Consider the following 13,023-nt stretch of genomic DNA (forward strand, 5'->3'; position numbering starts at 1 on the left):
ATTTCCATTTCTCTAGGAGGTGGGTCAAAAAGGATCTTGCTGTGATTTATGTCATAGAGTGTTCTGCCTATGTTTTCCTCTAAGAGTTTGACGGTTTCTGGCCTTACATTTAGGTCTTTACTCCATTTTGAGCTTATTTTTGTGTATGGTGTTAGGGAGTGATCTAATCTCATACTTTTACATGTAGCTGTCCAGTTTTCCCAGCACCACTTATTGAAGAGGTTGTCCTTTCTCCATTGTACATTCCTGCCTCCTTTATCAAAGATAAGGTGACCATATGTGCGTGGGTTTATCTCTGGGCTTTCTATCCTGTTCCATTGATCTATCTTTCTGTTTTTGTGCCAGTACCATACTGTCTTGATTACTGTAGCTTTGTAGTATAGTCTGAAGTCAGGGAGCCTGATTCCTCCAGCTCTGTTTTTCATTCTCAAGATTGCTTTGGCTATTCGGGGTCTTTTGTGTTTCCATACAAATTGTGAAATTGTTTGTTCTAGTTCTGTGAAAAATGCCAGTGGTAGTTTGATAGGGATTGCATTGAATCTGTAGATTGCTTTGGGTAGTAGTCATTTTCACAATGTTGATTTTCCAATCCTTTTGATTCATTACTGTGGGAGTGTGTGAGATGTCTCACTGGTTTCTAGTGAGTAGAGGTTGGGGATGCTTATAAACATCCTAAAATGCCCCAAATGTTAATAGTGACAAGGTTGAGAAAGCCTGCCCTAGAGTATAGCCCAGATAAAAAAGACTAGGTTATGCTAGATGTCACTAGAAAAAGTCTTGCTAGTCATTCTTTAAAATGCATACAATTGCACATACATACACACACATAGTCATCTGCAGCATGGCAGAGCTGTGTCCAGAGGAAATGCAAGGTTGGTATACATGTATGGAAAGACTTCTCAGCTTCTCAGTGCCAACATGGGAATGATATGAGGTCATATTTCTGTGGACATACTCTAACTATAAATGAGAGCCTAGACCTGAAATGGCCCACAGAATCAGAACCAGGAAGACAGCCAGAAATCAAGATTGCACCTGCAGTCCCTCTCCAGGATTGCTGTGATTCTTCTTCTTCCCATGGCTATTTCCTCCTTGGCATAAAGATGATCAGCTCAAACATCACTTTACAACCTTTCTTGAGCAACCAATTTAATTTGCCCTTGCCATTTTCTGGCATTTTCTATCACATATCTGTTTTCACTATCTGAAGTAATCACTTTCTCTTATTTAATTATTATATGTCAAAGTGCTTATTATATGTCAAATACTCTTCTAGCTATGAACAAAAATAAATCAGTATCTTTGTCTTCATGAAGCTTGTGAATAACTGAATAAATACATCAATGTGTGAATCTACTTAGAGTGCCCAGGTAGAGGTGGCAAGGAAGAAACAGTACACTCCCAGCAACCATGAGGTAAGCACAATGGAGGTAAGGAGGTAAAGAAAAGAAACAAATGATTATACTTATGACTAAGCATACAAATTCTGGAGATGACCAGAATATTACTTTTACAATGACCCAAATGTACTGAGTCTTATAGGTAATGTCCACCTTGACAATGGAAATAGTTATGATGTACATTGATAGTAATTGATAAAGTTAATTAGTATTACAATTAAACAATAATATATTTTACATTTAAGCTTATACTTACTTAAGGATAATTATTCTATAGAGGTCCCATATGATTTTCTTAATGGTCCTATGAAATAGGAAAAATAACATATTCACATTATACATATGAGGAAACCTCAATTAAAATATTGGGTTGGCCAACCTGAATGAAATTTTCGGCCACCACAATAAATTAAATAACTTGCCTAAGATCACACAACTACAAAAATACAAAACGTATCCTGTATGTAATACGCTATTTCTTTGCTTTTTTTTTTTTTTGACCTGAAAGCCTTTGGCATTACTTAGGGTTTTGGGGAAAGAAGGGAGTTTGGTAAGAGAAAAGGATAATATATATGGTTGTAAAAACAGAAAAGTATAACGTTAGGGAGGGTAGACTAAATCATCAGTATATTCAAAGTAGATAGAATGTGAATATATTCTCTAAATAATGCATTTGCCCAGGAGAACTTCTCCCTATGGAGGCAATTCTTGTTTTTTAATTGTCATTTTTAACTTATCTACTTTATCTCCAACATAAGAAAACTTTCAATCTCTTTACATCATGTAATAGTAGAATGTGAAAGAATATTATCTGAGAACTTTATTCACTTCTAATTCTTCTTTTGTTCAAGACAATTATATATGCATATACACAAACATATATAAAACCAAGTCAATGAAACAAAAAACTATGGAAAGTAAGAAAATATATTTTAAATGGAAGTCATTCTCATCATTGGGAATAAATGCACCTCAGAAACCAGAATAATTTGTGGGCTTTCTTTTATTTGAAAGATTGAAGGATATCAAGCAAGGCCTTAATAGACATGACATTTTCCTGGCAAAAGATTTGAAAATGATCTTATATAGAGGAGAAAATTACTTAGTTAATATTCTAATATCATGCATCCTTTGTATTTTTGGACAAAGAATTTAGATACATTCAGGGATGATAGTTTTCATTCACTTGTCTAGTGATTCAAATAATTGATTGATTTTGCACATGCTCCAGAAATGTAGACACAAACCATGTCCCTGTATCTGCAGAACACTGAGAAAGGTGAAAAGGACTTTTATATGCTATAAAATAGGAATATGTGAGTAGTTCTGGAAACATGGAGGTGACAGCATCCACTTTTGCTCACTTAGGAGTCCAGGGAAAAGTTAATGGAAGGAGGTAAACTTTGAGTTGATTCTTGAAGTGAGGATTTTCCAGGCTGATAAAGGAAAATACCAAACTTCATGAGAAATTTTGAGAAATCTAAACAACTCCAAATCAGAAGAAGCATCTCAGAGGATAGGGAGAGGTGACATTGAAAAGGTAGAAAATGTTTTTTATGCCAGACAAAGGAGTTAGATTTTTGGCTTTAGAAATGAGGCGTCGTGAAAGGATGTAGAGCACAAGAGGAATAAGATGAGATTTGTATTTTAAAATATCAGTCACCTCTCTACAATTTTTTATATGCTTAATCTATTTCCTATGTTTTTTGAAAAATAAAATAAAAGTAAATCATTCACTGTTTTTTAAAATTATCTATGTACTAGTTAGTGTTCTCCAAGAGAGAACAGAACCAATAGGATAGATGGATAGATAGATAGATAATAGGAAGATAGACAGAGATTTATTATGATAGATTAGTCATTTGATTATGGAGGCTGAGAAGTCCTCTGATCTGCTGTGTGTTAACTGGAGGTCCAGGAAAGCCAGCAATGTAGTTCCAGTCCAAAGCAAAGGCTGGAGAACCAGGGGGACAAATGGTGTAAGTCCTACCTTGAGTCTGAAGACCTGAGGACCATGTGGCCAATAGTGGAAGTCCAGCTCCTAGTCTGAAGGCCTAAAAACCAAGAGTGCCAGTGTCCTAGGGCAGAACAAGATGGACATCCCAGCTTAAGCAAGGGAGCAAATTCATTCTATTTTGGCCTTTTTGACTCAGGGCCTCAACAGATTGGATCATGCCTACTTGTATTGGTGATAATGATCTTTGCTCAGTTTTCCAACTCAAATGCTAATCTCTTCAAGAAATACCCTCATAAACAAACACAGAAACAATGTTTTGTCAGCTATCTGGGCATCCCAGCTAGTCAACTTGACACATAAAATTAACCATCACAATCTACTATGTGCCAAGCACTGGGTAGATATTAATATAAAGAGCTGAGAAAACTAGAGTGGTCTCTGTGCTCACAAAGTTCATAGACTACTGTGAAGACAGATATTAAAAATGGTTATAAATAATTAAGTAAATAGATGTGTGCAAGCTGCTATAAGGAAAAAATGACAGGGTCTGTAGGAGTATAAAGGGGATTTAACCTTGATAAAGTAGGCTTCCCTGAGGGAGGGAACATGTGAACATTTTAGATTTCACTTGGTAAACGGAGAGGTTGGCAAGAAACAGAGATGGCAGATAGCATGGCTTCTTAAAGAATCCCAGAGAAGCCCATTGTGACTGGAGAAGAGAGAATGAGGGGAAGAGTGGCCCGAGATGAGACTGGTAAGGCAGGAGGAGCTGGATCAAGAAGACTTTAGAGGGGGCTTCACTGGTGGCGCTAGTGGTTGAGAGTCCGCCTGCCGATGCAGGGGACACGGGTTCGTGCTCCAGTCCGGGAAGATCCCACATGCCGCGGAGCGGCTGGGTCCGTGAGCCATGGCCGCTGAGCCTGCACGTCCGGAGCCTGTGCTCCACAACGGGAGAGGCCACAACAGTGAGAGGCCCGTGTACCGCCAAAAAAAAAAAAAAAAGGCTTTAGAGACCTCATTAAATAATTTCCCCTTCACTCTAAAGGCAATGGGATGCAATAGAAGGGTTTTTATGCAGGTCAGTAACATTACAAAATATATTTTAAGAAAGAATGTACTTTTGAAAGATTACTCTGGCTGCAGTGGCAAAGGTCATTTAGAAGTGAATAAAGCAAAAAGGACTATGGGGTGATCAATTAGGAAGCTGTTGCAGTAATTCAGGAGAGAGATGAAGATAGCCTAGATTAGGCAGATGCCAAGGTGATTCAGGAGATATTTTGGGAGGTAAAATTAGCAAAGATTGGTGATAGATTAGAAATATTGGGTGAGGGAAAGGAAGGAATCGAGGATGACTCAGTTTTGTGGCCTTAATTCCCCAAGCAAGAGTGAGAAGGTCTCTGGAGTTACAGATAATGATACCACTTGGGAATTACCTGCAGTCATGCAAGGAAAAAATGTAAGACCTAAATTAAGGCAGTGATAGAAACATTAAGGAAATATGATCAGGAGCTATTTGGAAGGTAAAATTTCAACAAGACTCTGACCAACTGCACGTTGGAGATAAGGTGGAGAGAAAAGTTTATGCCTATTTTCTTGTCTTTGAATGTTGGAACTCATTAAAATCTTTATTGCAAACTTCCTCTGTGCCAGAGACTGTTCTAGGTGGTGAGAATATAATAGTGAACATGACAGACAAAAAGAGCTGCCCTCCTTGAAATTATATTTAAGCCAATTTTCTTGTCAAGTTTGTATCAAGCATATAGACTTGATACTATTAACTATGATGGGAACTCCAAAGAAGAAGAGGATGTGTTGAGGAAGGAAGAAAGTGAGTGCAGGTATGGGCTTGATAAGGTTGGGGCACAGATTCTGTGGTGAAGGTGCAGCTGGCAGATGGATAGAAGAATTTTGTGCCCAGAGAGCACTCTGGGGTGGAGTTTCACTAGTGTTCCTGGATATTCAAAACTGTGGGAAGAGCAGAGATCAGAATGGGCATGAACTGATGAAGGAGTGATGCTCTTTACCTGCCATGGAAGTAGGTGCTGGAGAGGGATAGCATTTAATGACTTTAACCAAGAAGTACCTTTATGCAGAGCAACTCTGCTCAACTCTGAGCAACTCAGAGCAGCTCAGACCCTAAGCAATAAGTGATTTCTTCCTCTCAGGGTGCTTTTAAATTTGACCTCTTCTCTGACTGGCCCAGGGTGTGGAAGGTGAAAATGAGCAGGCCCACATAAGGAGAAGCACCAGGCATCATGTCAGGACACAGTCCCTTTCTTCACAGTGCAGGACGCTTCAAGCTTCCAAATCAAGTCCAAGGGTTATTCAGGGGTCCATGAGTGAGGCAGCCAAGTAAGGTCAATTGCTAGTAGATGGATCTATTCACTTCAGCTGAGGATTCTCATGTGCAAATGTGGGTCTGGTGAGAAGGGGACCTTTCATTTGTTTTCAAGAGATGTTGGAAATCATTCAAAACTTTATTGCAAACTTCCTTTGTGCCAGAAACTGTTCTAGGTGGTGAGAGCATGAACAGTGAACAAAACAAAAAGTGCTGCCCTTATTGCAATTATATTCATGTGGAAAGAAATATAATAAATAGTTAAATCACATAATATATCAGAGGGTGAGAAGTGAAGAAGTGCTACAGAAATCAGGGGCTCTATTTTAAATAGATGGTCAGGGAAGACATTATTGAGAATGTAACATTTGAGCAATGACCTGAGATAGGTAAGGAAAGAAGCCATGTATGGGTAGAGCAGGAAATTATTTTTCAAAGGAAATAGCCGGTGACATGGTCCTAAGTTAGGGATCCAGCTCTTGACTATATTTTGAAGGCAGAGCTATGAGGACTGCTTGTGAGGTTAGAGGTGGAGTGTGTCAGAAAGAAAGGAAATGAAGGTGACTCCAAGGTTTTGGTCTGAAGCTCTCTATAACTGAGATAGGTAAGGCATTTGAAAAACGGAAGAGTTCAGGAGGGAAGACAGTTTGGGACAGGTTAATTTCAAGATGATCTGATGGAGCCCAAACCTGTGCACTTTCTCAGATGACCTCAACTGACTTCTTCCTTTTTCCTTGTTCTTGGCTGTCACCTACCTGTGCTGGAACATCCTTGCATTTTTGGACTTGAGTGAATCAACGAGTCATATTCAAACACTTGGATGAGAACACGCTAAGAGACCATTAAAAGGCCAGAAGTTAGGGCAAGTTGCCTGGAGAAAGCCAGGCAGATTTCTCTCTCCATTGGGCTACTCCAAGGTGTAATTCTTTCTTGTAACCTTCCCTAGATGTGGAATAAAAAAGCCTCCTAAGGAGTATGCTGTGTCTCTCTGTAAGATATTGTTATGAGGTAGCCAGTGAAGAAATGCTTCCTTTTATTCTCTTCCATTACTTCCTTTTTCTCTCATCATCACTGCCGCAGGCTTGTACTTTAATTCTTGCACAGTATCTTCTTTCTACATAACTTAGACTAGAACAGTTGCCTAAAGGGCATCCAAGTGGAGCTGCCAAGTGGGGTATTAGATCAGAGACTGAAATACGGGAGTGGTGATGTTGGGAGAACCAAACTAGAAATATACATTTGGGAGTCATCAGGGCACAGATGATATTTAAAACCTCGAAACTGGGTGACCTCCACAAAGAAATGATTGTAGGTAGAGATGAGAAGAGGTCCAAAGACAAAGCCTTGGGCACTTCTGAATTTAGGGGTCAGCAAAGGAGTCTAAGAAGCAACAGCCAACAGAGGAGGAGACCCTGAGGGTGTATTGTGGAAGCCAAGCGAAGAGTGAGTCAAGGAGGAAGAAGTGAAGTGTCAAGTGATATGAATATTAATGTAAAACCTCCCAATTTTTCAATGTTAACAAGAAAGCCAAACTTTTTAAAAACACCACAGAGACCATCAGAACACTTCTAAAGATTATTTGGCCTTCATACTGCTAATTTGCTAAAAGTTGTCTGGTGGGAAGTCTTGTCCTGACTGTGATAAACAGCCTTCTTCCTGTTCTTTTCCAGCTGTGCTAAGGCCATGTCTTACTATCCCTCCCAAAAGTATATTTCCTTGTTGTAGTATTTTCCACCTGGACTTGAACTTATTAGTGACAGTTAACAGTTATATAGCACTTACGTTTTGCCAGGCATTGTTTTTATCTATTTATCTATCTACCTACCTATCATCTATCACATACACATACACATACACAGACACACATACACATGATGGATAATTTCTATTATCATTTCCAGTAAAATTCAAAGTAACTGAACTATTGAGAGCCTAAGTAAATTGCCAAACATCATGCAGTGAACATAAGGCAGAACTGAGATTTGGACCCAAGTTGTCTGGCTCCATTGTCCATGCTCATAAGCTTCATAAAATACCATCTCAGGAATTATGGGCTTGGCGTTTGAATATATGGCCAGCTAGGAGAATTATATTAGGCATCATCATCTCTCCTCTCTAGGACCTCCTTTTTCCTGTATTGATTCAGGCCCCTGGTGATCCACATGCCTCAAATGCCTGAGGATGGGCATATTGTATTACGCTAGTAGTGTGTAGTTTGAAAATACATTTCAGGGAATTCTAATACACCTTGCCCTGCTCTCTCTTCAACTCAGGGAAAATCACTGCATTACTTGGCTTGTGTGGATATCTCTCATAGGGATGGTAAAGTCATTAAATTGAAGTTGACAGAGGATTAAATGACAATGGTATGCTAGATTCATATCACAAGCTTAAAAATGCTCAGCTGTGGGTGGCTTCATTATTTATTTGAAGGTTTGCCTTACAAATATGATTTGCTTAAAATACCTAATTTTCAATGTTAAGTTTTGCTCTGCTGGCTAGGTCAAACTCTGTGACCCTTAAGAATTGCTCTCATATTTGGTTAAAAAAATTCAGCATGATTGCAGAAAATTGTTGCTCTTTTCAACCTCTTATTCCTCCCTCTTGTATGGAAAAAATGTTATGCTTATCTTACTTTCAGTTCTAGAATTATGAGAGAACTGGACTAAAATCCATGCCTTATCATCAGTTTGTTCATAATCTACCTTGAGTAGTTTCCCAGTGATGATAGACATGGACCCAGAAAAATACAAATTTTGAAATCTAATCAAATCACTTTTTCTCCCTGTATTCATGTTCATTTTCTCTTGATATATCCCCTGAAAGGAGCTGTTTTTGTCACCCTTTCTTCAAAATGACACCTTTATACCTAAAATAGTATGGAATTAATTGTGAAATAGCAATCATCCAGAATAATTAACAGCAAATGAAGATCTATAGTTTGGCCTATTTAAAAGGAATCAGTGGTCTCAGTACCCTGGCGAGAGGTCCTACCTCACACAGGACCCATCTCTACATTTGTCCCAGATGTGTGTTTTGTTCTCTATTCTCAACAGAAATCCTTATGTTGGGTTTACCAAGAGGCCTAAGGCTTGCCGAAGGGTTATGATCTCTGAGTAAATGTTCATCCCATCTTGGGCTTCAACAGTCAGATATTGTTTCTGTCAATTAAAAATTATTCCCCCATTCCCCTCCCTTGAATCTGTTGTTCCACTATTCATTTAAAGCTTCAAGTAAAACACATGTATTGTGAATGAAATATAAAATAGTTTAGTTGGTTTTGTCCCCTAAATTTATAACAATGGAAAAATCAACAAAAAAGCAACATAATGCATTGTTTTAACGATAAGAAAAACAAACACAACAGAATCAGAAATGAAGCAGTTTTCAAATTGACTGAGTGATCTGAATCTTAAACAGTTAAGTCCCACTTTTTGTTTGCCTTGTCTCCTATCCAGCTGCAGAAAGGGGGGCTAGGGTGCAGAAACACCCAGCAATAACCTGTTATTTGGGTAATAATAAAGACAAATGTGGCATGAAGATCTTGTAATGCAGGAGGATAACATTGTTAGAGAGAGAACTTTAACTGGTCATTTCATGTTCTGCCAGTAACAATCCAGGGAGAGGTAGTGAAATCTGTTATTGTTGATTTCAAATGTAGACTTTTTCCTTAATGGTGTAACACAGGTCAGAATAGTAACTACTAATATTTTCCTACATATCACATTATGCTCTAAAATGCCTCATTACATTTATATCAAATAAGAAATGGGGACACAGTTAGGAAACCAGTGTTGTGACTATGAAATTACAATATTTCATTTTTATAACTTTGGCCTGGTAATGACTAGAAGCAATACTTTCCCCAGAGATGAGATTTTTTCATCAGCCTTATCCCAGAGGGAACAGTAAACCAGAAACCTTCTTGTGTGTGAACATTAGCAAGAATTGTTCGTGGGACAACTCGCAGGTCATTCCACCATGCAGAAACTGCTGAGCCCCTTCATAAAACCATCCCCTCCACACCTGGCCACTGGGGTAGAATTTTAAGACTGTATTCTAACTGGTCTCCCTGCTCCCTGTCTGCCCGTATTCAGAGTAATCTACCTGACATGTAAATCAGACTCTGTCACTTGCCAGTTTTCATTCAGGTTTTGTTATCTGTAAAAACGGGGATAATATTTGCACCTACCTAATAGGTACAAATTTTTCAGTGGTACACTTAGCATATTTGACACCAGAGTGAATCATCTTGTGACAATATTATAAAATTATTTTCATTAATAACAATAGAATAAAATGAAGAAGAAGAAGAAGAATGGCTAGAAAAGAAACATGGTGATAATATGCTTTCATTGGAATTTGTATATGTAATTATGCCAGCAAAATTAAAACTAAAAATATGAAATAAATATTATACTACATAAAAGTAATGGATTCAGAATTTTAATTGTATCTCTATTGTTTCAGATTAAAAAATATGTACCTATTATCTCGATCTCTTACAATGATGAGCAATTGAATAAAAAATAAGAGTAAGAAATTTTGATTCTAAGTGTGTTATTTTAATTCAGTAAAATATTTCATGTGTGAACTAAAATTTGCACTTACTAGGCAAAAAGTACATCTTGCATTTTGCACTGATTGTTTTAAATTTTAAATAAAATTTCAAGTGACCATATAAAGTAATATAACAGAAGCCACTAAAAGTCACAGTAACCAGCAATTACAGGATTTAAAACAACAAAAGATAGTTTTCAGGAAATAGTATTTTATTACTGACACTATTTATTATTGCCAACTCATGGTGGTAATCATAACCTGTTTTATAATTGCTTTAAAATACAAAATAGACAATGCATCTCTTTATTGACTATCTAAGTGGCAAACTGCCCCCAGTGTCTTGCCTATTCTATGCTGCCACTCTGCAACTAAGGAATCTAGGAGGGTTAAATAGATTTACATCTGAAGCACCTAGAAGAGGACCTGGCATATGGTAAATGTTCAATAAATATTATTATTTTAAATAACTACAATGCCTCCTTATATTTGCTATATACACTATAAAGGCAAAGTTTAATCTTACTGGTATATTTAAGACCATCCATAAACTGGTCACACAGCTTTTTCTTGCATTTGAAAGAGTAAAGTGAAAGCCTCAGGAGCACAGAAATTTCATTGAAATGTATCATTCATTCATGGCCAGGTCTTCTGCTAATTTCTTCCTGGCAAGCCTTCTTCCCCTTTTACCTCCAGGGGAACCTTGTCATTATTCAAGGTGCAGCTTAATTGTTGATTCCTTATCTCAACTCTCCTGCTCAAGAAGAAGACTCACCACTCATCCAATCATCTGTCCATCTATCCATTCATTTGTTTCATCAATATCTATTATCAGAATGCTTGTTATGTTCATAATGATCTCCCAGAAAGAAAGAATGAATAGGATCACAATTGCTGTTTTTATCAGTTAAAGTCTGCGAGGGAAAAAGAAGTGGCAATGATAATTTACTATTTTTAGTGCTATCCTTAAGTGTAAGAATAGAGTGCTATCAGAGCACTTGGGAAGGTATTTTAAACAGTATTGGAAGGTCAAACATTTCCTGGAAGATACCAGAGACATCTAAACTGAGGCCTCAAGTGTAAAATTTATCTAGTCAAAAGGGGCAGTAAAATGGCAGGAGAAGGGAGAATGTCTTAGCACAAAAAGTAGCATGAATTATGGCCTGGACAGAAAAAATACAAAGGGAATTAAAATAAGTTCCACATGTTTTGTAGGATAGAAAGATTGAGAATGGTGAAAGAGCCCTGGGCAATTAATCGAAGGCCAGATAATTCAAAGCTCTGTCAAATTTTTGTTCAGGAGTTCATATATAGGCTAAGAGTGTTGAGAAACCACAGAATGGTTTTAAGTGGAAAAGTTATTTGATTTGGAGTTTTAAATATTACTCTATTAATAATACAGATTATGGATTAGAGAAGGGAAAGAAGAAAGACTATTTTGGTTGTTGCAGGTATTAATCAGAAGACAATGATGACTCCTCTAAAATAGGGCAGTGAAGATGGATTCTCAAGGCTTAGGAATTATAATTGGCAGGACTTGGTGACTGGATATTGGTTGCTAGGGACTGGAAGGCATCGAGGATGGTTTCTGAGTAGGCTTTGAACACCAGCAACTAAGAGGGATGAAACCAGAAGAGATGGCACCAGTCACCAGAATGTTCATACTCTGGGGGCAGGTTTTGTGGAAGCATGATGGGTTCCATATTGGTCTTTGGTGTGAGGAGTCTATGGCACATCAAGGTGGAGGTGTCAAGAAAACATCATTTGAAATAAATCCGTAAAGGGACAAGAGTGGAAATGAACACTCAAAGAGAGTGAAGGGTAAGGAGTGATCTGGCTAAGGACAGAGCCCTGAGTCATACAAAAGTTCCAGGAAAGACAAAAGGAGAGATGCCAGCCAAAGAAACTGACTGACAAGGAGTGGGTGAAGAAGAAAGAGGAAACCTGCAGGAGAATGATGGTTAGGATGCTATTTTGCATTAATAGTTGTTATAGCTCTATGTGAATTTACTTGTCTCCTCTGCTAGAATTCAATTTCTTGAGGACAAGAACCATGCCTTTGTCTGCCTTGCGTTTAGCATAGTATCTAGCATTCAGTAGGTGCTCAGTACACATGTATTGCATTAAAAAAAATACAGTGTTCAATAATAAAGGTGATTTTCTTCTCTAATTTTTTTCTGAAGCAGCAAAACATTTAAATAATCAGGACTGGTGAATTCAGACATAGTTAATATTGTCTAGTGGAGGGAACCAGTGAATGTCATTCTCATTCCAATAGTTTACATTCTTGTAAGTGATCTAAACTTGAGTAACACTGGGCTTGGGTTAAGAGCTCTTAAATAGATGGCAAGTTGCAATTGTGCAGAAGAAAAGCAGTCCATGGAAGATATCGTGTCAGTCATAATGAGCCAATGTAGATTCCAAGACATTATGACCAAATTAAAGAAAACATGTCAAATAAGTTGGAAACCAGGGGCCATAGGGAAAATGCTGTAATAGGAATCTTGCCAGAAAGAACCTGTCCAATCAGTTTAGGCAGGAGGTATGTGCCAGTATAGAATGATTTATGTGGAAAATTTGAAAACCTGATCCACACCCCATTGAAATCAGTGGATCATGGGAATAATATGTGATTATTATGTTCAAAGTCAAAGGGCTTGATTTACTATTCTCAAAAGAATATCAAGCAGGTAGTGAAGGAGATGAGAATATTCCTCCCAGAAAAAGCAACGCAAAGGCCAAAATTTCTCATAAAAGTGGAATGTACT

The sequence above is a fragment of the Monodon monoceros genome, unplaced genomic scaffold, assembly GCF_005190385.1.
Source record: "Monodon monoceros isolate NGI ecotype Baffin Bay Population unplaced genomic scaffold, NGI_Narwhal_1 Super_Scaffold_20, whole genome shotgun sequence".
Taxonomy (NCBI): Eukaryota; Metazoa; Chordata; class Mammalia; order Artiodactyla; family Monodontidae; genus Monodon; species Monodon monoceros.